The 26703-nt window shown below is 40.3% G+C and overlaps 1 protein-coding gene across 3 annotated transcripts in view; it reads left to right on the top strand.

The window, feature by feature from the left end:
* The first annotated feature begins 10422 nt into the window (after positions 1-10422).
* The window catches only part of hmg20a (high mobility group 20A), a 65353-nt gene continuing 49072 nt past the window's right edge, over positions 10423-26703 (top strand). For 2 of the 3 annotated variants that reach the window (XM_055662548.1, XM_055662549.1), the window contains exon 1: positions 10423-10537. The gene's annotated coding sequence lies outside the window, so the exon portion shown is untranslated. The remainder of the gene's footprint in view (positions 10538-26703) is intronic. The other variant, XM_055662551.1, reaches the window with a different exon arrangement.

The following is a 26703-nucleotide window of genomic DNA, read 5'->3' as shown; positions in this document are numbered from 1 at the left end:
TATAAATCATTAACAATTAAGCTGCTTCCTAAGATTCATTGTACAAATATTGGATGGTTGATCCAGCAGCTGTGACTCAAAATCCCATGGGGGGGGGGGGGGGGTTAATCTACATATTTTCAGGATAATATGTGCATAATAAAGTATTTGGAATTAATAATATGTGCATAATATTTATCACAGTCTAAAGTACATACTGTATATTATTTGTGAAAGTCAAAAAAGTTGGATGGAATGTGAAGAATTTTTACACATTGGTTTTATCCAGAATTCTGCCTGTAAGTGTGATGGAACAGGTCAATCAAAAGTGATTTGGATAAGCTTTGGGTAGAAATAATCGGTAGCGTAACAAAGAAAGAGCAGGAGAATAGAATTGAATACATTTCTCAGAAAGGAACCTGATGGACTCTTTAGTCTATAAATCTTTCTTCTTTACCATATATATTATCTGCATCACAGATACACACAATTTAGCATGAATGGACAACTAGACCAAGGGTGGAACTTCCTGCCAGCACAAATGACAGATATATTAATGTACTCATTGTTGAGCTTAGATTATATATCAACCCAAGCAAATAGTCAACCTTGAAAGTGATGCAAAAAAAATCACTGTTTGCTTGATGGTTAGTTTAGACTGGAGATAAAGATAAATTATGAGTTTGTGTCACTTTGAATATTACTACATTATATTCATATCAAATCTAGAAATTATCACTCCCTGCTTCTAAGCAGCATTTGTTAAATGCAGGGAAGGAGAATTAAAATTTCAGGTGACATTTTCTACACAATGGACATGACCTGTAATATTACAATATTTATATTGTCTGTGTTAGTAGCATTTTTAACAAATAACTTCTGTTAAAGGTTCAGTTGCTGCATATAGTTGCTATATATCAAATGCAGGTGTCTACTGGATTATGTGATCACAACTATGGAACCACAATTAATGTTTGCATGCAATGCGACGGAAATCCTCATGAAACCTATCCAGTAATTTCCAGATATATGGATGGGGAACTCAAGAGGCAAGTGTGTTAAATTGTCATATGGATGGGCAACAGAACAATTAAATTCTTATTTGCTGCAGCTTAACAGGCCCATAAATGTAATGAGGTTAAAATCATCTCACATCTATATAATATGATCCCCACATATAAACAGCCTGCCAACATCAAGATTCCTGTAAATAAGACAAAGACCAAAAAAAATTAAATTAATCAAACTCGCACGGGTAAATGCTTTCAGGAGTTAAGGAGGAATAGAATGGGCAAAAGAAACATTATCTTTCAAACCACCATGCTGTACCAGTACAACACAAAACAACAAATGTCATTGCAATTTCTCCCTGCAAAGTTTAATTTAGCTATAGCTGTGAAGCGGTGCTAACAGACTGTATAAATCAAATCAAATAAAATAGCTTGTCCAAAATGGAAACGAATTACATCAAGACACACATAAAGCAGGTTAAGAGAGAAAAACAAGCAAAATGCCATCAAATCATAATTGACATTCTAATTACATGTCTGGCTTGTTTTGTGAAGCCAATCAAGGAATAACAACTGTTCCAGTGATGTTCAGCTGTGAGCAGCAGAGAAATGCACCCCATTCATTGACTTTCACATATTAGATATGGATTACCACATATAATTAACACACTAAAGCACAATCTAAGGTTTAATTTCTATTTATTGATAGCAACTCTGAAAAACACTGCAGAATTGTTATCAACCTGGCCGCTTTATCTCACAATTTAAATGCAGAAATAACAATTCTCTTCCCCTTTGTTATTGAATTTGCTTTTAGATAGGCACATGGATATGCAGGGAATGGACAAGTATGTTTCATGTGCAAGCAGATGAGATCAGTTTATCTTGGCATTGTGTTCAGAATGGACATTGGGGACCGAAGTGTCTGTTCCTGTGCTGTATTCTATATGTTTGTGCACCATGCGTGCCCTCTCATCCATTCTCAACAACCATAGATTTAGGTTTTCACTTGGGAACCAGGCCAGCTCTGTCAGGACCCTGAATGATGGTCTCCCCCAAGGCTCTGTCCTAGCTCCCCTACTCTTCAACATTTATGTGAGTGACATGTGAACCAGCTCGTCCAGGAAGTTTGCATATGCAGATGACCTTACCCTTGCCTACCTGCAACTGCCCATGAGGATATCAGCAGTGCTAACCCAAGACTTGGAGGAGCACTTCACCATCTAAGACAACTTTCATCTCAGCTATCGGCTCGCCAATGCAAAGCTCTGAGTGTCCTTTTGTGGTAAGCCGGTGAAGAATGAAGAATTCACCAAGTACCTCAGAGTCACCCTGTGCCTCACCTATCATAAACACCTGAAGATGGTGGCCGATAAACTGAAAGCAAGGGTGAACATCATCAGGAAACATGCAGGTAACAGCTGGGGATTCAATGCACACATCCTCCGTACTGCAAGCTTAGCCCTAGTCTGCTCAACAGCCGAATTTTGCTCAACATCTTGGGCTAATATCTGCCACACTGACACTGTCCTTAACTCTACAATGCGGGTCATCACAGGGACGCTTAAATCAACACCTTTCCTCTCTCATATCATACAGCATATATAGAAGGGAGAGGATGTTGAAAGATTGGTGCACCATCGAGGCTAACCCTGACCTTCCCATCCATGCTGACTTGAACAATCTGCCCAGCAGTGCCTGAAGCCCGGCAAAACCTTCTGGTCTTCCGTTAAATCCCTGGAAGACTTTGACTCCAAGACTGAGTGGCGTAGTCTGGAAAGAACCTGGAAACACTAACAACGGAGAAGTCATCACAGGCCCCACAGTGAAACCACCGGGTTTTGACCTACAACACAAGCAATGGCTAACTCTGAACAGAGTCCGCACCCTCCTTGCAAGAACAGCCCATCACCTGCATAAGTGGGGGATGACAGACAGCCCTGCTTATGAATGCGACATCCAGACCAGACCATACCCACACATCGTGAATGATTGCCCACTGAGGCTTTCCCTAGGGGCATCAAAGCCGTCCACTCAGTAACTGATGCTGTCATGGCCTAGATGTCTACCCTTGATCTACAACTTTAGGCTGTGCACGCCATATGCATGAAGAAGATGTGCGGTATTGGTTTGAGTTTAAACCATAAATAGCAGGACAGGCAGCATCTCTGGAGGGAAGGAATGGGGGATGTTTCAGGTCGAGACCACAGTCTCCAGACTAGTCACCCATCCCTTCTCTCCAGAGATACTGCCTGTCCCACAGAGTAATTCGTGCATTTTGTTTATCTTCTGTATTGTTCTAAGTTGCATGTTCTAATTCACCAAATTTCCACATATCGACATACTAATTTCAGTGTTATCACTGTGTCCATTTTTCTAAAGGTCTGTTGGGAAAGGCAGATCCCACTGTAAGGCTAAAGCTATATAACAATAACTGCATGTGTAAATTGCTTCGAAACCGTAGGAAGGTACTTTGTAGAAGTTTTATCACGTTAACTTTGTCACCTGAGGGTCTGAAAGCATTGTCTATTATTGGTCTCACAGCAGGAAACCTAGATAATTGATCCAGAGCTACATTTGAATCTTGCAATGGTAGCCGGGGAATTAAATAAATCTGTAATTTAAAATGTTAGCATCAATAAAGATGTTTGTAAAGCTACTGGATTGTAATAATAAAAATGCTGGCCACTAGTATCCTTCAGGGAAGGAAATTTTCCATCCATTTCTATTCCCAAACCCAACACCATAGCTCCCTGCAAATCTCTCAGTTTGTTGGCAAATTAGGAGCAGACAACAAATGGCAGACAGAACTGATAACAGTGGGATGATGCAGAAGATTTTAGCTTTCAATCTCAATCTGTGCTGAATTTATTGATCACAGAAAAAAAGATGCATTTATATAGTGCCTTCCCCAATTGATTTGCATCAAATTAAATAAGCATTTTTGAATGATTATCATGGCAATGTGGGAAATTATAACAGTCCGTGTTAATTTGTACACATCAAAATTCTCAGAATGAGCAATGTGCTAACGATCAGATAATCTGTTTTTCATGATATCAGTTAAGGATAAACATTGGCCAGGACACCTGGGAGAATCCTGTTCTTCTTCAAAATAACATAGCAGTGCAACCGATAATGTGGCTGCCTCGTATCTCTGGGGAACGGAGTGTAATTCAGAATTTGAGAGCTGTCTGTGTGGAGTTTGCACATTCTTCCCAAGTTTTCTCTGGTGTTCTCACTAAAGATTAACTGCCTACTGTAGATTAATTGGCAAGTGTAAATAGCTTCTTGGTATACATAGCAACAAAAATAATCAAAGGGAAGTTGATATGCATGAGAAAAAAGGGGAGTGAGACTGGATTGCTCTGCTGAGAGCTGGTGCAGACCTGATGGTCTGAATGATCCTCTCCTGCCAGGCTTTGTCCTGTCCTCTCTTCTGGCATTCCTCCCTTGCGACCCCCCCCCCCCCATAATCTGTGTGAAGAAGGGTCTCAACTGGAAACGCTGCCTATCCATGTTCTCCAGAGATGCTGCCTGACCCATTGAGTTACTCCAGCACTTTGTGTCTTTTTAAAATTTCAAAAGTAATCAATTGGCTCTGAGACAGAATGCCTTAAAGTCGTTAAAAGTGCCTGAAAAAGGCGTATTTTAGAAACCCAAGGCTGTGTTTTAGTCATTCATTTATCAACATAAAATTAAGTTTCTCCTCACAGGGGTAATAAATAACATGTTGACAGGGAATCTTTAACATCCACTTGACAAGGCAGATGGGACCTCAGCAAGTGTTTTATCCACAAGATTACACCTTTGACAATGCAGCAATCCTCCCAAAGCAACCCAGCATTGGCAGCATCAATTGAGGTTGTGTCTTTAGTCCCTGAGATGGATTTGAACATCCCTTTCATCTCAGAGGTGAGAATGTTATCAACTGGGCTATGACTGACAAAATAAGTGCTCTAATTATTGACTTCAGAAGGGAAGCTAATTGACCAAAGAGGGGAAAATTAAAGACAGCTAAAGTTTCTGCTTTATTACTTCTGAAGGACCGCACATGTAAACATAGAAACATAGAAAATAGGTGCAGGAGGAGGCCATTCGGCCCTTCAAGCCATCACCGCCATTCATTGTGATCATGGCTGATCATCCCCTATCAATAACCCGTGCCTGCCTTCTCCCCATATCCCTTGACTCCACTAGCCCCTAGAGCTCTATCTAACTCTCTCTTAAATCCATCCAGTGACTTGGCCTCCATTGCCCTCTGTGGCAGGGTATTCCATAAATTCACAACTCTCTGGGTGAAAAAGTTTTTTCTCACCTCTGTCTTAAATGACCTCCCCTTTATTCTAAGATTTTTATACAAAATATGCCCACGTCCTATTCGGCCAATATGCTGTTTGTGATCATTGAGAAAATGGACAACATGAGTGATAAAATATGGGTAATGTCAGTCCATGGTTGAATAGACTAATGTCACTTTCTGTCTGGTCTTACAAGTGAAATATGTGCACTGAGGTAAAATATGGGGCTGTCAATATCCATAAACCATTTTTACAGCAATAACCACCACCTCCATTCAAAGCGATGATGTAAATGTTCCAGCTCAAAACTCCATGTGTTAAATGCATCAGTGCCCACAATTTTCCCCTGAGGAGAAGCTGATATTTACATGGATAAATCAATTACTAAAACACAGTATCAGTTTTACTGTTCACAGTGTGTCTGAACTGTTTACTGAAAATAATGTGCGTTTTTAGGGCACTTTTGACAACCTCAAGGCTTTCTGATATCTCAGAGCCAATTAAATACTTTTGAAGGACGATCAATGTGGTAATGAAGAGAAAGATTTTCACCAGTTTATGCACATTTAGTTTGATGCCAGCAACAGGGCTCTGTCAGTAAATGAAAAAGTGTCCAAGGCACCCCGTCTTAAAATGATACATGTGTATATAGAATCTTTCAGAAAACAGAATCCAGAGAAGGAATGATAATACAAAAGTACATTACAAATATATTTATAATACAAAAGAGTGTGGTGTAATATTTATTACCTTAAGAAATGTTCTGCTCAGAGTATTATTATTTTTCTAAAAATGTATTATTCTTTTTCAGAATGAGAAGGTCACTGGCTCTGTCACCACTGTGGTTCTGGTAATAATGCTACTGGGAAGGGAGTTTCCAGGATACAAAGAATCATCAATGACTTTGTCAAAGACAAGTCTTTGCAAAGAGCTGGAGAAATGCTTCTAAGTCGAAGGATGCAACGTTTCGGGCCGAGCGACTTTCTAGCCAAATTGGGATAGGACAAGTCAGAAATTGGGAGAATTCGATGTTTTGATCACGGTTGGCTGCAATTTCCCGAGTGGAGTGGCCCGGGTCAGTTTAGGAGGTGGAGTGGGAGGGGGAGTGTAAGAGTCTTTTTGGCACGTACTAAGGTCAGTTTAACGATTTTTGGCACGTGCTAAAAGCTTTGTTTTACATACTGTTGGGTAAATCACACATACTAGGCCATTTTTGCAAAAAAGAAACCATTTCATTAAATGCTCTCGAGCCCGTGGGAATCGCTCATTCCCAAGGCAGTCTGCGCACCTGTTAAAACATGAAGATTCTGATATCAAGTACCAAGAGCTACCAGCACCTCCTCCGGTTACTCTCCACGAGCATGAAGATAACAGTCATAACATACACTCCCTGGTTGATCCCACTTCTGACACCATGTTGAGTAAATCACACATACTCACAAATCTGGTATAACAATATTTATTGCATATCGTATACAACACACAATAGCATGTTACTCCTACCATGCAGCACATGACGGCTTGCGATGATATGAATGGTGTGGTAGTAGGTGGGGCTTATAATAATAAAGCACTACATTGGTTAGTAAGTAAAGTAACCAATTTACACACACTAAGCAAACAGATCACATGTACCGTACATAGATACAATCAAGTTCAAACCCAAGGACAACAGAAAGAGCAAAGAAGAAGAGTAACTCATCGGGACAGGCAGCATCTCTGGAGAGAAGGAATGGGCCATGTTTCGGGTCGAGGCTCTTGACCCTTCTTCTCGATCTGAAACATCACCCATGCTGAGCATTTTGTGTCTATCTTTGGTCATTTCGGCTGCTTTTCCGAGGCAGTGTGGTGTAGGTTGAATCAATGGTGGGAAATCTGGTCTATGTGATGGACTCAGCTACATCTGCAGCTCTCTGCAATTTCTTGCCGTCTAGGGCAGAACTATTCCCAAAATCAAGCTATGATGCAGCCTGACAGTATGCTTTCTATGGTGCATCTGCACGGATGTGTAAATGTAATCAGAGTAGCCATGGAAAATTGCAACTGTGTGATTGTAACTGGTACACATTTGGAATAATATGATATGAGAAAGATACCGATAGATGGTTCCCTGAATCCACTGTGTAAAACAGATCTTCTCTTTCTGTTTCAATCTGGTTTAAACAGCATAGTGAAGCCGACACATTTCAAGCATAGCAGCCAGGATGATTCACAGGACAAAACCAATGTCCTTCTGTTTTCTATATTGATCCTTGTAATCAAAAAGCCAATGTTAATTGACCATGAAGAAATGCAATATGAACAATCCATCAAATAATCTCAGAGTGGTCCAGCATTACTGTGTCAGGGAAAGGGGTGCAGTGAGGTGAATTCGAAATGTTCCGTCTCTCTCAATATGAAGATGTTTAAATGTTTACTTTAATAAATAAACTGTAAAGTGCCTGCATTAATGTAACATTCTTCATATCCTCAGGATGGAATCCCTATTTATCCCTCACAAAATGCTGTGTTTCAACCAGGTGTCAATGGCCCTTTCCATCTTGTGATGGAACATTTAAATTCCTGTGACTGCTTCCATTTAGTTCTGATTTTTTGCTAAATATAAACCATACTGTTTGTAATGTCAAACTAAAAAAGAGTCTGTCACCACCATGAAACACTTTAATATAACAATTTAAATCTCTCCCTCTTATTAGTCACTGAAGTATTACAATATAGATGAGTCAAGTATGTACTAACTGTATGAAAAAAGGAATCCCCACTCTTTCTTCATAGCCCTGTAAATCTTTCTTTTAGTTACTATCCAGAAACATTTTGAATATTACAGTTTAATCTGCATCTATTACTACTTTTGCATTGCATTACAAGTCCTAATTTCCAGTATATATTTAAAAATACTACATCTCTTTTAGCTCTTTTGCCAGTCACTTTTATTTATTTTATGTCCCCAGGTCTTAATTATTCTGCCAAAGGAAACACTTTATGAAAGTAAGAACTAGGAGCAGTAATAGACCATTTGACCCTTCAAAGCTAATCCACCATTCATCAAGATCAAGGCTCATCTTCAGTCTGAAGAAGGGCCTCAACCCAAACATCACCAGTTACTTCTGTCATCTTCTCTCAGCTCCATTCTTCTGCACTTTCCCTATATCCCCTGTTTTCCTTAATATCCAGATCCATTGATCTGTTTTGAATGAACTTAAGTCCCTTTCAAGGCACAGATATGAGTTGAGAAATTTCTCCTCATTTTATGATTAAATGGCCTACCCCCTAATCTGAGATTGTGGCCTCGTGTTCTAGGTTTCTAAAATGGAAAACATCCTCCCTGCATTCAGTATGTAGAGTTTGTTTCCATCTGCTCTTATATCAGATCATTTATGTTCCAAGAACAACCAAGGCTGTATCACTCTAACCACATAAATCAACTCCATGATGCCTGGAATCAGTCTGGTAAATCTCTTCTGTAAGCAAAAGACAAAGTGCTGGAGGAGCTCAGCAGGAGCTCAGCAACATCTGTGGAGGGGATGGACAAGTGACGTTTCAAGTTGAATCCCTTCTTCAGAATCTTCTGTGCCTTCTCCAAAGTTATCACATCGTTTTCTGAACTGTGGTATCCAGATCTAGGCACAATACTCTACTTGCGGCTCAACATGTGCTTAATAAAGGTTTATCATGTAGAGACAAGGAACTGCAGATGCTGGTTTACAAAAAATCTAAAGGCATAAAGTGGTGAGTAACTCACCTGCTCAGGTAGCACTTTACCTTTTATCTAGAGAACATGGATAGGTGACTATTTGGGCCAGGACTATATTCTTCAGACTATATTTTGATTGCTCCACTGCAAAATCTCTTCCAGTTATGCCAACTTTGAAGAAGTTCTTCCTCCAGTATGAAGAAGGGTTCCTTCACAAAATTCCACCTAGCCATGTTCTCCAGGACTCTGTGTCTTATTAATTTTTACTAGACCATGTGCAGACCCGTTGGGTCTGTTCCTCCAACGCCCGGTTGCGGTGGGGGGCTCTGTGTCTTATTAATTTTTCTAAGGCTCTTCATGTCTGTCGGGTACTTGCACTCAATACCTTTCTACAAAGCCCAGAGTCCACACTCCTTTTTTAAGAACGTTTAAAAACTGCCTTGCATCCCTCAATAAATCAAGTTCAAGTTCAAGTGAGTTTATTGTCACGTGTTCCTGTATAGGACAATGAAATTCTTGCTTTGCTTCAGCACACAGAACATAGTAGGCATTTACTACAAAACAGATCAGTGTGTCCATATACCATAATATAAATATATACACACATTAATAAATAAACTGATAAAGTGCAAATAACAGAAAATGGGTTATTAATAATCAGAGTTTTGTCCGAGCCAGGTTTAATAGCCTGATGGCTGTGTGGAAGCAGCTATTCCTGAATTAGCTATAAATGATGTACATCTAACCACAGACCTTTGTTCTTGCACCACTTGTAGAATTATATCCTCCAGCTTATATTGTCTTTTCTTCTTCCGACCAAAATATATCATTTTACATTTTCTCAGCATTAATCTTCATCTACCTGCCTGTCTGCATCTGCTGGAGTCTATACTACTACTATCCTCCTTGCAGTTCACCTTACCTCCAACTTTTACATCATCTGCAAGTTTAGCCTTGATCTTTACATTACCCTTGTGATAGAAACATACTATGAAAACAAAACAAGCATGTTTTGGGGCAATTATTCGATGCATTGCATGTACATAAACTTTAGAAAGCAATTCAGAAGACAAGGAGGACAATCTCTCTGCCATACTGACTGTGGATCATGGGAGTGTAGTTTTGCTTCACCTTTCGCACCCGTCTAGAAGTGAGCCAAAGGTTGACATAAACTACAACTCCCGGCAGCCTTCACGGCCGGCGGGTGATCCGGTTAAAATACACTGTTGGCAGCTCTACCGCCGACACAAAATAATCCGGCAAACATTTCGCCCGCGAGTCTGACATTCACAAAACGTGTACGCCTAAGATTTAAAAATAGTCAACATGTCAGTAAAATATAACCTCTCCGCTGAATAAAATATGTCTTTGACATGTTCGCAGGGTGGCGGTTGACAGTTGGAAGTAGTTCCGCCGGTGCGGAGGGAGTTTGCAGCCAGTTGCAGGGTGAAGCGGTGCTGCAGGGTTCCACGCCATTTTGTTCATTTGTGGAACCCCCCCCTCTAAGGAGCAGAGTGCAGCCAATAGTTGGAGGGCGGGCGGCTCTCTTGCAGGTCAGTGTGAGATCCTGCACAGCAATGACCTTGACTGTCTCTAAACTTTCTCTTTCAAATAAACCTTCTCATCCATTCAGAGAGAGGGGGGTTAATGGGGCAAAAACACCAAATTTCATTTTCTCCCCAAAATATAATTCCTGTCTTAAAAGCTGATCAAAGTATTTGTTTGCTCTGACATTCCATCTCTACGTTTTATACATCACTTGTCTTATTATAGCTATGTCTGTGGCATTCATTACAAGGCCAGCATTTATAGTCCATCCCTAATTGCCCTCAAGATGGAGATGGAGGTGGTGAGTTGATTTCCTGGACTGGTTAGTGTGGTGAAGGTGCTTCCACAGTGTTGTTGGGTGAGGAGTTTCGGGATTTAGACCCAAGACTGCAACAACCAGGTTCAGGAATAGCTACTTCCCCACAGCCATCAGGCTATTAAACCTGGCTTGGACAAAACTCTGATTATTAATAACCACTTTCTGTTATTTGCACTTTACCAGTTTATTTATTCATGTGTGTATATATTTATATCATGGTATATGGACACATTGATCTGTTTTGTAGTAAATGCCTACTATTTTTTCTGTGTGCTTAAGCAAAGAAAGAATGTCATTGTCCTATACAGGGACACATGACAATAAACTCACTTGAACTTGAACTTGAAACCATGAAGGAACAGAATATAGATGTTCCGATGAGGGTGCTGCACTTGGCGAAGAACTATTGTTCTTATTCGCAGGTGCCTGTGGCTTAATGGAAGAGGGTTATAAACCTGTTTAAGAAGGAACTGCAGATGCTGGAAAATCGAAGGTACACAAAAATGCTGGAGAAACTCAGCGGGTGCAGCAGCATCTATGGAGCTATAAGGTTATAAACCTTACCTGTGGCAGTTAGAGTGCACACCTGGTGGTTGTAGATCATCTGGCAATTTGATCAGATCAAAGGTGTTGCAGAAAGATCAGAGTCAGTAGTGCCTGCCATTGAAGTAGGAGAACAGTCCAATGGAATAGTGACAATCTTTCCATTGCGACTTTAGATTCACTTGACAGAATGATCTCACTCTTGCATTGTGGCCTGCCTTTGAGCATCAGATTGGTGCAAGCCCATAACAATGGGGTTGCTCTTCCCTTGTTACGAGCATCTCAAGGTAAATTGTGTTGGATTTTTCTGTTAATCTATCTGGAATTGCCCTTTGCGATATAGATTCCAGTGCCAAGCCACTTTATAAGTAAACACATTTAAGTGCCCATTTGTCTGGATTTGCCGCAAATTGCGTGCGAATGGCTGCACAAAATAGTGACATTGACCAAATTAGTGTTGAGCTGCATGCTAGCCAGATGTGGCTAACTGCATTTTTGATTATAATAAAAATAAATGAAATATACTGTAGTTAATCTTATGAATTCAGTGTTTATGTTGACATGATACATGTTTGCGAATTTGAAGCTTTTTGTTGTTGTTTCTGGTAAAGTCTGATGCAAAACAATGTGCAAAGTTTTGTTTGATCGTTGTTAGTCCTCAGTTACTAAATTCTGGTGTATGCACATGTGAAATGTATTACTTGAATTATTTCACTGCATGCAAGATATTTTCTCACATTGATGCATGAAAACTCAAAGGCTTTGCTCAGTATGTGTGGTTGGTGTTTTGTAACCTCTTGTTCATTGCATTGAATACAGATTAATATGCTTGAAATATGAGGTTCAAACAAGGTGATTCTAGGTTTTTCAAAGTTTTATTCAGACCTCTCCTGCACAGTAATAACCACATCAAATGTCAAGTTCACATATTTACAGACACTATGCTTCCTTCCTATTTTAAAGTAACTAATTTATGAAGCAGAAACAAGCAACCTACTCTGAGGTAATGTCCAAAGAGAGGTTGATGTATGAATCCTTCATTATCTTTTTTTTCCAGAGACTCCTTTCATCAAAGTTATGAAATTAAGCTAAATAAAATGTTCCCATCCATCCTTGCATCCTACAGCCAATTTCTCCTCAGTAGCCCCTGTAATTGATCAATTCGTTTTTCCCCCGTCACAACGGATAATACGTTCCACTAACGTCTTCTGGGTTTTGCCAAATTATTTCACAACTTTAATGTGCAGTTTCATAATGGCACCTTCTGGTGATGTATATCCCCTCCATGGGTTATCAACAACCATCTCAATGTTAAGATCTTCTGATAATCGACCTTGAGTTTAATTTTGATGTGTTTAGTTTAGAGATACAGCACAGAAATTGTCTTTTTAGCCCACCAAGTCCACGCTGACCATTAATCATTCGTTCACACTAATTCTATGTTATCCCATTTTCTCATCCATTTCCAACGCTCTAAGGGTGAATTACAGTCCAATTAACCTGAAAACCCACATGCGTTTTCAAAGTTTTAAACAAACAGCAATGTAAGTAAGTTTATTGGCCAAGTATTCACATACAAGGAATTTGCCTTGGTGCTCCGCCCACAAGTAACAACATGACATACAGTGACAGTTACGAATGACTCAGAAAACACTACACAATAATAATAATAAAACATTAATGATAAAACACCATTGATCAGGCATGTGAACCAACAAAATACCGGATCAAATGGAGGCTACAGATTTTTGGCTGTTGAGTAGAGCAACTTTTCGTGGATAAAAACTGTTTTAATGTACTGAATGTGTGCAATAGCAGCAGATTTCCCCACCAGACTCACTATTATTACACTACGCTCAATGTTATGGGCTCAAAGAGGCCTGCCAATGTTTCGATCACTGTTCTATGTACCATGATCAACAAAACTTTATGCGTTAACTAAAGTTTCTGCACACTTTTTGGATGCCGTTTATATGGATGTATTGTGTACACTCAGCTATCCAGCATCAATGGGGAATGTGAGAGCCAGTTACATGAGAGTTTCTCCAAAGTTCACGCAATAATATTCCATGCATACATTTCCCAAATTTGTCATTCCCTTCCCCTTTTAAATGACAATTTTTGATCATGTATTTCCATATTTTAAGGTTAAATAGTATAAATGTAAAATGCAGCAAAAATTAATCAAATGAATGAGAAATGTCACCACCACATGAACTGTCAAATCTTCAAAGTGGATATAGACTGATTAGCAGTAACTGCATTGACCTTGTCTATAAATATAAATTAGTTGAAAATGTCTTTGCATGCTTATTTTGCATGGCACGTAAAATAAGCTCACTTTGAGCTTGTTTTCAGATGTTTAATATACTTAAAAATATTTGTACATGAGAATTCTGGATGCATAAATACCTTGATAAACAAGGTTATTGTCGACTCAATTCTGCAGATTCAGGAACCTTGAGCAAAACACGGTGCTGGAGGAACTCAGCAGGTCGGGCAGCATCTGTGGAAGGAATGGACAAGCCATTTTTGGGATCTGAAGAAGTGTCCCAACGCTGTATGTTGTCTGTCCATTCCCTCCACAGATAGAAACATGGAAACATAGAACTTAGGTGCAGGAGTAGGCCATTCAGCCCTTCGAGCCTGCACCGCCATTCAATATGATCATGGCTGATCATCCAACTCGGTATCCCGTACCTGCCTTCTCTCCATACCCCCTGATCCCTTTAGCTACAAGGGCCACATCTAACTCCCTCTTAAATATAGCTAATGAACTGGCCTCAGCCACCTTCTGTGGCAGAGAATTCCAGAGATTCACCACTCTGTGTGTGTGTAAAATGTTTTTCTCATCTCGGTCCTAAGAGATTTCCCCCTTATCCTTAAACCCCTTTCTCACGGGGCGACTTGACGCAAGAGTTAACCAGGGTTGAACATCGTGGGAACCTCTTGCGATAACCGTACGGCATTCGTGGACCACCGTGGCGCTAACGACAGGTACTCGTGTAACTTGGTGACTCGGGAGAAAATTCAAACAAGCTTGAATTTCTCCAAGAGTGACTTGTACACTTGTGGTTGAACATTGCAACATTATATGCACGTAGTGGCCAGTGCGATATCCGTACTGACTCTTGCGTGTACCGTGGGAACTCCTGCGAACAGTGAACCCGGAAGCTGGACAGAGGGGACAGAAGGTGAGTAAAAATTGTCTTCTGTGGGATTGAATTTAAAAAATAAAGATTTTCATCCGCATATGGACATCAACTTATTCATGAGTTATGTTAATGAGATTCAAGAAAATAACTATAGTCTTTAAAAGGGACTTTACTGAAAGGTCCCGCATTTTTATGGTCCGTGAGAAATTTTTCACATGTACTTCTTTGAGAGATAGATGCTGCTTGGCCCGCTGAGTTACTCCAGCATTTTGTGTCTAACTTGCTGATTCAGACAGTTTTTGATTATCAAGGATTCTGCACTGACTCTTTACTCTGAAACACACGTTGGAAATTTAAACTTGGGCGCAACTAACATCGTCTTACTACCGTGGGAACTCTTTAACTCAGCGGGCAGGCAGCAGTTAATTGTTGCTCCCTTCAGTTTCCCAGGGGGTCGGGACGGGACTGGAGTTGGGAGGGAAAGGTGGGGGAGTCGAGGGGGAGACAGATGGGGGTGTCTTCATTTACTGGCGGCGGGTGTCTGTCACTGAAACAGGCAGGTGAGATTTCACATCCACCTTGTGTGTGCCTCTCTCTCTCTCCCTCCCTCCCTCTCACACAGGCTGAGAGACTCTGCCTCTGTGAGTATACGTCTCTTTCTCCCCCTCTCCCACACACAGTAAGACCGAGGTACTGTGCTCAGTCCATCTGTGTCTCCCACATACACAGTAAAACTCTGCTTTGTGTGTGTATATACATCTCCCCTCATTTCTCTCTCTCCCCCCCATCATTCGTGCCACGTGATGATTTAATTACACTTGACAGTTTACAATGTCTTTCAAGATTTAACGGGAAAGCTCGGGAGACGGACAAGTCACTCGCACAAATAACAGAAATGCCGAGTACCGTGGGAACTCTTTGTCTACCCCCCCCGTTATATCGTGTGATATCGTGCTAGACCACGACCACTTCACTCTGGTTCATCTTGCGTCAAGTCGCCCCGTGAGAAAGGCCTATTAAACTGTGACCCCTGCTGACCCGCTGAGTTCCTCCATCACTTTGTATTTTGCTCAAGATTCCAGCATTAACAGTTCCTTTTGACTTTGTTCCTCTGTTCACCATTTCCGTTCCCCCCACATTAGTTACTAGATCATCAACCTCTCCAATCTGGTTTCCACCTTCCCACTTTCCACACATCTAACCATCTGGGTCTATTCTCCTTTGTCCTACCCTTCCTAGTCTCTCCCATACCTAGGTCCACCTGCCCATCATCCCTCCCTTGCGTGGTTCCACTTAGCACTTTCCAAATTTGGAAGTCAATTTGCTGACAACTTACAAGTATTTGGTGCTATGTCTGCCAACTAGGTAATCATCGTGCCTTTGTGTATAGCCTTATTCCATTATCTGCAGTCTCTGTCTTTATTAGCAAGTTTTGCAATGTGTTCGTTAGCTGGTTTTGCCATGTATGATCAAAGAAGGAAGGTACTGAAATGCCAATTCCATACGAATCTTGTTAGGAAAACTCGACAGTCACTAATTGTCTTTTCAGACTTTTGTTGCGTTACGGACCGAGTTTTCGTAGTCCTTTGATGCTGTGGTCAAACGATTATGCAGCTTTGCTGATTTTGCTGACAACGCACAAGTATTTGGTTCTCTATCTACCATCATCTTGCCTTTGTGTATAGCCTTATTGCGAACATTTTCACTGTCATAGTTGCCCTAAAAAAAACCCCGACGTATTAATTTGAAAGTTCCTGAACTGTTGTTGCTCCTACGATTTCCAATATATTGGTCTGAGACTGGATTTGCTGTGGTCTTTCACTTTCCCTGTTATTAGGTTTGTTGTGATAGAAAAATTCGCAAATGCTGATTTTCTTTCCCCTTGAGTCCACATCTCAGACTTGCCGCAATTAATCACCAGCTTTTCAGTCTCTCTATCAGCACAGTTGTGTAATCGTTTGACTGTCCTCAACGTCATTGTCACTTTCAATAGCTGTTTTTCGCTATTGCATTCTTGTCATCAGCATAAGTTATGTGGGCTCTCTGAGTTCTTAACCTCTACAAAGCTCATTACAGACTGTACTGTGATAAAAGTGATATAAGCTCAAACAAGGGTGTCTGCCGTGTGTTGAAAGTTTGCCTTGTATATCTTCTGCACATTAGAACACTTTTGATATCATGTCATAAACGATGGCACTTATTGTGAGCATATAATTGAGGTGTTCAAAGTGAATTCCATTTTGTCAGGTGGGATAACCGAGAATGGGGCAACTTGGTTGGTATGGACAAGTTAGGCCAAAGGGTATGATTCTATGCTCTATGACAATATTTACAAAATGACAAAATAATTTGGAAATGTCCAGGGATTTTGAATTTTAATAAAAACTAAATGGTATTCAATGGAATGGATTTCTGGCAGAGGTGAAGAGACTATAAACCTAGTATTTCAAGAAGAAATAGATTGTTGTTAGAGATCAGGATTCGATGTGTAGGAAGGCACTGCAGATGATGGTTTACATTGAGGATTGACACAAAATGCTGGAGTAACTCAGTGGGACAGGCAGCATCTTTGGAGAGAAGGAATGGCTGACTTTTTGGGTCGACCCTTCAGAATGAGTCGGGGGGAGAGAGGAACTAGAGATATGGAAGGGTAAGGTGTGATAATGACAGATCAAAGCAGATTATGATCAAGGAAATGTAGAATGATTGCTCAATATCAGCAAAGACATCCGTAAGGTTTCCTAGAATATGCAAAAGCTATTTACTTGAAAGTTGCGGGTTATTTTTTTGCCATTTATTTCACCACTGCAAAAATAAAATGTTTTAAAAGTAATATTTTCAGTTATGTCTTCATTTTTAATGAGGTGTTAGTTTTATTTGGAGTTTCCCTTTGAACTATCACTGAATGCCTAGACTATTTGATGGCTCTTTGGATGAAAGTGTTGTTTGAGCCATGAAGACCAAATTCAGTCATTTTTTTTACCCTGGATTAGTGAATCATGCTCTGATGTCAATCTGTTGAGAACATCACACTCTGGCTGAATAATTTTCAATCTTTTTGGCAGTTGTGGCTATTTCCACCGTTAGAGTCACATTGATAGAGTTATGTTAAAACTATTTTGACACACTATAAATGCATCCGATCAGCACGTGATGTGTTAGTTTAATGATGCGATCTGCACTTGGTGCCAATGGCTATACTGCTGGAATCCAAATGAGCAAATAATGATGGTAGAAAATTGTGAATCGAGCTGTACATATTCGCCGAAACTGGCTGTCATTGTACATCTTTGTAAACAATGGCTTACATTTGTGTCAATTAAGTTATTGTAATGTTTGCAACCTTCAGAACAATGATAGCAGTCCTTGTCTCTGCCTCCTTGTTTCAGGAACAAGTCAGAGAATTCCTGAGCCTGCAGATTACATTGCTGGAAAGCATCAGAATGGCTGATCAGAATTGCAGTGGGTTCTGGCCTTCATAGAAACATAGAAATTAGGTGCAGGAGTAGGCCATTCGGCCCTTCGAGCCTGCACCGCCATTCAATATGATCATGGCTGATCATCCAACTCAGTATCCCGTACCTGCCTTCTCTCCATACCCCCTGATCCCCTTAGCCACAAGGGCCACATCTAACTCCCTCTTAAATATAGCCAATGAACTGGCCTCAACTACCCTCTGTGGCAGAGAATTCCAGAGATTCACCACTCTCTGTGTGAAAAAAGTTCTTCTCATCTCGGTTTTAAAGGATTTCCCCTTTATCCTTAAGCTGTGACCCCTTGTCCTGGACTTCCCTAACATCGGGAACAATCTTCCTGCATCTAGCCTGTCCAACCCCTTAAGAATTTTGTACGTTTCTATAGAGATCCCCTCTCAATCTTCTAAATTCTAGAGAGTATAAACCAAGTCTATCCAGTCTTTCTTCATAAGACAGTCCTGACATCCCAGGAATCAGTCTGGTGAACCGTCTCTGCACTCCCTCTATGGCAATAATGTCCTTCCTCAGATTTGGAGACCAAAACTGTACGCAATACTCCAGGTATACTCACTTGGCTTTTTCTCTTTCTTGGCTGCCTGCATTATTGTATGTTACAATATCCACTACATTTCCGTAAGGCCACTCATTTCATTGGCCTTGAGCGAAATGTCGGATATTTCATCTGTTTTTTGCACCTGCTGAGAGCTTGACTCATGTGTCCTATTTAGCTTGTAGGTTATTTATGCATATGTTGTAATAAAATAAAATAGGCTAGAATAGATTGTACGAACGTAAAGAAGGTTGACTTTCCTCCTTAATGAGGGCAAAAGAGCATGTACTGGTCTTATACAAGGGCATAACCTTCAGAAATTTAAATTTGCTGAGTTTATAAGGACAACACAGATGTGTTCTTAATGTTATGGTAAAATGGGTGAGTGCAAGTCCACACCTTCAGTTCTTTAAGTGATTATTGGGGATGTAGGTTTAATGTGCCCCTGCTTTCTTCCATTTATCTCTTTCTTTTCATGTACGTCCCGACACAAATATTTATCTGAGATTCTTTGAAGATGTTGCAAGAGGAGAGGTTGGCTGGGACAATTCATTGAACAAAGGAGGTTGTGGAAAGTCATAAAAATGCTTAATATCGCGAGGCTACTGGGAATGAATTTTCATCCAGAATCATAACTGTTGGACATACCGATAGCAAAACTGGTAGAACAATTGGAGAGAGATTGAGGTGAAGTGTTTGCATTCACTTCTGGAACTCATTGCCTGAAAGAGCAGGAGGCAGTTGCAAACGGGGAAGGTTCCTCATTGAGGACTTTGCGCCACAATCTATGGACCGAATGCTAAGAAGTGGAAGTTGTCAAAGTAAATCTATTTATTGACGTTCTTGAGCCAATGAGCACATGGCTTTGTGTTGTAAACTTGAATATTTACAGACAAGAGTGTCCATAGAGCAGGAGCAGCAATTGATGCAGCTTAAATCTTTACAGATGCAGGTTTTCATCATTGCCAGATAAAAAGCTGACCTTGCCACCATCTAATCTGGTTGTTTTATATTATTTATTTAACTGTTACAACACAAAAGGAGATTCTTTTGCTCCGATCACTGCCAGGCTTTGTCCCACCTCCACTTTTCCAGCTTTCTCCCTCTCACTATGACTAGTCTGAAGAAGGGTCTTGGCACAAAACGTCACCTATTCACGTACTCCAGACCAAAGGTCCTATAATAGGATCTTTGCTCCAGACCTATAGCACTTTGTGTTTTACTCAAGATTCTAACATCTGCAGTTCCTTGTTTCTTCATTTTGTCAATTAGCATTTGGCACCACAACTGCTCCCAATAAACAAATCCCACCAGTCTCATTGTCCTTATTTCCCCATAACATTGTAACACGATCTCACATTCCCTTTATTTTTGCCACTTGCCAACTCTTAATAATTGGTGGTTGCCAGTTAAGCTACTAGCAAGTCGTTTGACATGTGTGAAGAAACTTGACTGCCTTGCAGAAACCCTTGTGGCCGTGGAGAAATCATGCAAGCTTTGCACATAGTAGCCAAGGTCAGGTTCGAACCTGAGTCTGAAGAGCTGTGAGGCAGCAATACTAATTGCTGCACTGTTGTCCCACACTGTTGAAAATGAATTCCACAGGGGATGATATTCTTAAGTTGTTACTGGATGTACAATATTGGTGGGAAGCTTCAAGAATGAATATGATTTTTCTCCATTGGAGCCTTTTTCACTCTCAGAATGCAGTGTCTGCTATCAAAAATCTTGCAGAATAAAAAAACATTCTGGTATCCCTAGATTGTAGAAATGAAGCATTTGGAAATTGTCCAAAACTGCTACGACAGGTCCAATGAATTTGCAGATTAATCAGCATATTGAGTAACTACAGTTGTTAAACATTGATACTATTAAACCTTGCATGTTTAAGAAACGATTCCGGATTTTTGGCCGAATGCCAGCTCATTGTCTGATGTTTTGTTGAATGAACAGCAGCTTGAGTTAGATCATGTTTCCAAATAATGAACACGAGTTGCCCAATGAGTACAGTGGAGATCAGTACCACATTTATTCACACATGATATTTAGTGACTTTCTCTTGGATTACCTGGACTGGCTGAATTTGATTGTAATCTATCATGGTTGAATTTCATTTGAGATCACTGAAACATTGATGGCATATGCAAGTTAACTTTCAGCACTGCTGAAGAACAGAGAGGAGCAACTCATTTTTCTATAGCTGCAGCAGCTGTTTTGGGGCAACAAGAAAGATTTGGCCACCCGCTTTGGTTCTTTCTTTAGCTTATTTATTTTGAATGTATTCTAGTAGTTTCTGATATGGACATTTGTAGCTTTATGAAGATCGGTGGCCCGGAAGAAAAATATTTCGGAAATTGCAATTAATTTGAAGTAATTGTTAAAGATTATCATTATTATGACATATTTTTCAAATTCATTTCAAATTTTTATCAAATTCATTTCACTTTCAAATTCAGTCAGTCCAGGTAATCCAAGAGAAAGTCACTAAATATCTTGTGTGAATAAATGTGGTGCTGATCTCCACTGTACTTTATGTGCAAGTGACTTATAAAACTGATTGTATTGTATTTAAGATTTTAACCTAGATATTCTAGTGCACCCTCAATGGTTGGGAGGCAAGGAGGATGCATCAAGGGTTAAAAGGCTAGGACTTGACTGAAAGGTGTGTCAATCCTTGATTGCGTTGGGCTCAGCAGGTTGTCGGGGCTTTGTGTCATATTATGGAAAATAAATAACTTTTGATATTTACAGAGCTGAAGTTGAATTAAAAACATTCTCTATATTCAAAGGCCAACATTGTTTGGTGCAAATTTAGGTTAATATATCAAATGAATTTCTGTGTGCTGTAACTTTGGGTTATCCCAAAGGACTTTGCAGCCAGTGAACTACTTTAGAAACATATGAACTGTTGCATGCAGAGAATTGAACAGTCAGATTGGAGTGGGAATGTTAGTAAAGCCGCAGTCTGATAATCAGCATACTGTGATATTGCTTGAGGCATAAATATCGGCCAAGTCACTGTACTTTTTTTTGCATGGTCTGGAGCTTTTGTTTCTGCCTGGGAGACTCAAAAGGATCTTGGTTTAATATCTTGTCTATCGTGAGCTTGCTCACTTAACTAGCTTGTCTCTAACCCCTTGATATCTTTACATCCACTTTACAATTCTCATTGCCATTGCACTTCATGCCAACAGTAAATCACGGAATATTACTTTTGTCGTCTTGGCTAAATTATTGATGCAGATTGTGAATTATTGGGTAGGCCACTGGCATATCAAGACACTGGGAAAATACTGCAAAAAAAAAACTCCAACACCAATGTCAGTGTCCTCTCCCAGGCCAACATCCCATAGACACAAAAAGCTGGAGTAACACGGCGGGTCAGGCAGCATCTTTGGAGAAAATGTATAGGTAACGTCGAACCCGATTATTCAGTCCGCAGTTATGCAATCCAAATACACCATTCTCACCATTTAAGAAAGAAAATCCCCCCCCCCCTCCGCTCTCATCTGCTCAATTAGATAAGTCAACCATTTTTTTTCCTTTCCACAAGTTCATACCAACTCTACTCACTTATTATTATATTCCAAATGACTTAATATCACATCCGTTATTTTTATTTCCAACATTTTTGTAACCACCCATGTCAGACAAGCAGGCTGGTAGTTACTTGTTTTTTCTCTCTGTCAACACTTCTGTTTGATTACTGACTTGCAGCACGACAGAAGTTCAAAATCTATGTCTCGTTTGGCACTATTATTTTCGGGGCGGCACATTGACATAGCGATAGAGCTGCTGCCTCAAAGCACCAAAGACCCAGGTTTGATCCTGACTGCGGAGATTGTACATTCTCCCTGTGATCGCGTAGATTTCCTCTGAGTGTTCCGGTTTCCATTCACATTCCACAAACGTGTGTTTGTAGGTTAATTAGTTTCTGTAAATTGCCCCTGGTGTGTCGGTTTTGCGTGGGGTAACAGAGAACGAGTGTATGGGTGATCGATGGTCGGCGTGGACTTGGACCAGAGTCTGTTTCCACGCTGTTTCTCTAAACTAAACTGATCACTCTTGGAATGGATCAGTCTGAGAAGGGTCTCGTTCTTTCTCTCCAGAGATGCCGCCTGTCCCGCTGTGTTAATCCAGCATTTTGTGTCTATCTTCGATTTAAACCTGTATCTGCAGTTCTTTTCTGGAATTCACTCCTGGAATGGTCATGGGTATACTATACTTGATCATGACACACCCCAATATGCATTAAAACTATTTGTTACAAGCTATTTGCAAGAAATACTTGAGTGGACCATAGAAAAGAACAACATGTGTTTGTTAAAGGACACAGAGTGCTTGCGTAACTCAGTGGGTCAGGTAGCACCCTTGGAATACATGGATAGGTGATGTTTTGGGTCGGGCCCCTTCTTCCGCTCTTTCGGGTATGAAGAAGGGTCCCGACCCAAAACATCACCAACTTGTGTTCTCCAGGAATGTTGCCTGACCCGCTGAGTAATTCCAGCATTTTGTGTCTTTCTTTGGTAACCAGCATCTGCAGTTCCTTGAATCTATACTTTATCATGAATCATCTACAACAAATGCTTGAGTAGAACATGGAAAAGAACAGCATGTGTTTGTTGCTCTGCTTGCCTTTAAATGTTCCCTATCCAGGCTTAAAAGGAAATAAAACATTTCTTTAATGCTTTCTGCACCCCTTTCAGAACATTCCAAAGTGTTTTCCAACCAATTTTGTACTTCGAAATTTTACACACACGTACGCACGCACACACGCACGATTAACTTGAACACCAAGAAGAATTCCTCTGCTCTTTTTGGAAATATGTGATGCTTTTCCTCTAACCCAGTGAGAATGTGGGCCCCTCATTTAACGTCTTGACTTAAAGATGACAGCTTATCGGGTCTAATTTCCTTATTAATGCACTGGGAACATCAGCGTAGATTTTAGTGCTCGAGTCTTGGACGGGATTTGAACTTGTGACTATCTGTCCCAGAATTGAATGTAATCAACAGCCCAAATTAGAAATTCAGAACTCTGTTATTCTTGGGAGTTGTTCTTGCCAAGACTTATAAATTTGAGAACTTTTCAAAAGATTTTCTGAGTTTACTCACTGGCTTCTATTTTGTCCCCCTGGCTATAGTGATAACTTGTTATTTTTTTCGAGTTCGCTTTTGTGATAGATGTCATGTCATTTTAGTTTAATTGATGAGATCTGGCCCACCACCCATAGTTACTGCTTGCCTACACCTGCATGAGTCGGACGCGAAAAATTTTGAGTTAGTCCTCAGGAACCTAGACGGTGTTAGGTGAGATACAGCACAGCATTTGTGGTAGTGTCATGCACTTGAAAACCATTGATATTTTTTGATTGGGGACAAAGATGTGGTACTTTGCCTCATTATGGCTTTGTAATATATTAGAAGTGTCTCTGATATTTGATTGAAAGTTACAGAATGGAAACGGACTATGCAGCGGACCGAGTCCACGCCGACCATCGATCCCCTGTTCACGCACGTTCTATGTCATCCCACTTTCGCATCTATTCCCTAAACACTAGGGGCAATTTATAGAGCCCAATTAACCTACAAACGCCCGTGTCATTTTTGGGATGTATAAGAAAAAACAGTACCTGCAGGAAACCCACTCAGTCACGGGAAGACTGTGCAAACTCCACACAAACAGCACCTGTAGTTGAGATCAAACCCGGGTATGTGAGGCAGCAGTACTACCGGCTGTCCTGTTAAGAAATGTGATGAAAGACAGTTGTTATCCAGTCCGATGGATTATGGCTTATTGCATTATTGTTTAACCGTAAAGAGTGGAATACAATTAAAATAATTCACTTTAGAAAAGAATTAAAGCATAAAATAATTTTTAAAATATATTGACACCAAATAATTATTATTTCCAAATTTCAGTCCAGGAATCCTCATTTAAATGAATGAACGCTCTGTCTCATGCAGAATTGGAGAGGTAGATGGTCAGATGATTTGGTGGGGAATTCCAAGGGAAAGTTCTACTGTTAAACTATGTAGAGGCAGACTAGTATCAGGAACAAGCGCATCGCATACTTCACACAAATCTGGGACTTAGTTACCTGAGGATTTGCCATTCTACAAGGACAAATGGGGCCATATATGTTAAACATAGAAACATAGAAATCAGGTGCAGGAGTAGGCCATTCGGCCCTTCGAGCCTGCACCGCCATTCAATGTGATCATGGCTGCTCATCCAACTCAGTATCCCGTACCTGCCTTCTCTCCATACCCTCTGATCCCCTTAGCCACCAGGGCCACATCTAACTCCCTCCACAATCTCCCCAATGAACTGTGGCCTCGACTACCCTCTGTGGCAGAGAGTTACTCGGCAATTCGATCGCCCAGGAACGAGGAAGAATGCAAAAAGTATTGAACACTACCCAGTCCATCATGGGTACTGACCTCCCTACCATCGAAGGGATCTACAGGAGTCGCAGCCTCAAAAGGGCAGCTCGCATCATCAGAGACTCGCACCACCCTTGCCACACATTCATTTCACTCCTGCCATTGGGAAGAGGTACTGGATCATGAAAATGTCCAGCTTCTTCCCATACAAGCATCAGGCTATTAAACATTGCAACCTGCAAATTAGCTCCCAACTGTAGGTACATGATTTTTGTCTTTACACTTATTATTTTATTTAAGTACACACACCCGCATAATAATAATAATAGCAATAATATATTTTATTGTCATTGCACATATGTGCAACGAGATTTGGTATGCAGCTTCCACCTGATGTCATAATTTAAACAACTATTAAAATTTAGATAACATGATTTATAAAAAAAAAAAAAAAATGAACAGTAAAACAGTCTAAAGTGCATGCACTCACACAAACCTTTTTGTTCATTCTGGTTTACAGAGTGCTATCTTTACATATCTGTTTTGCGGCTGCAAGTAAGAATTTCTTTTTTGGGACATATGACAATAAAACATCCTTGACTTGATATCTCTCTTTTCTTTTTCTTCCATCTGCCTAACTCTGACCTGTTTGAATTAGGTTTTTGTCGAGCCATTCCTGTTGTTTCTTTCTAAAATTGTTGATTTCTTTGCACATGTTGGGGCAAGGGTTAGAGCATTCTCTTCCTCAAATCAAATGTTTCACTGAACAGTAAAATTAGAGGTTATTGGGGTATCATGTGAACACAATGAGCTGTGTGAATCATAAAATTGAATGGACAAAGGCAATGGGAAAAGGAGATAATGTGCGAGTATACAGTTTATGAAAAAACATCTGGGAAAGAATTGGTTCTTTTGATAAAGGAAACAAAACAGTCTCTGGTCACTAATAGAGCTAAAAATAAAACTCAAATGACCAGAAACATTCCTGCATTTGCAAACTTGGCTGTGCTTTCTTTAATGTTCATTATCAGCCTGAATCACTAAATTATTGCCCAATGTCGAGAAGGCTGTTCCCATGTAACCAGTGTTCACTGTATAGTACTTGGCTGCTAATTACTGTCGGGCTGCTAAGGCTGGATAATTACCTTATAGCCATGCTGGGACTGTTTAAAAACCTTTGTTATATGACATTATGGATGGTACAAAAAATGAAGTTTTTTATTTTTAAAGAGAAATGCCTGTGACAGGCTTGCAAAAGTCATTGTGCAAGTGCAATTTTGTTTATATGCAAGGATCTTTGCCGTAGGTTTTTAATCTTAATGCTCAGTCACAGAATAATGGCAGGTTACACAAAAAAGTGGAGAAAATCAATGCAGGCATCATGGAGCTGATAATAGTTTCGGCCCGAAACGTTGCATTTCCTTCGCTCCATAGATGCTGCTGCACCGCTGAGTTTCTTGCTTTTTTGTGTAACCTTCGATTCTCCAGCATCTGCAGTTCCTTCTTAAACACAGAATAAAATGATATAGCATCCAAGCAGCAATGCTCACAATTGTTTTGGGAAATTCTTCCCATTATGAAAATGAATTTACACATTGGGCAAGATAATGAACATCGCTTTATAAAACGGCTGTATGAATGGGGCGACACATTGGCGGGGCTGGTGGAGCTGCTGCCTCATGGCACTAGAAACTTGGTTTCGATCTTCACTTTGGATGCTGTCATTGTGGAGTTTGCACAT

Source organism: Leucoraja erinacea, chromosome 36 (assembly GCF_028641065.1).
Source record: "Leucoraja erinacea ecotype New England chromosome 36, Leri_hhj_1, whole genome shotgun sequence".
Classification (NCBI taxonomy): Eukaryota; Metazoa; Chordata; class Chondrichthyes; order Rajiformes; family Rajidae; genus Leucoraja; species Leucoraja erinaceus.
This window is presented reverse-complemented; position numbering and strand designations above follow the sequence as displayed.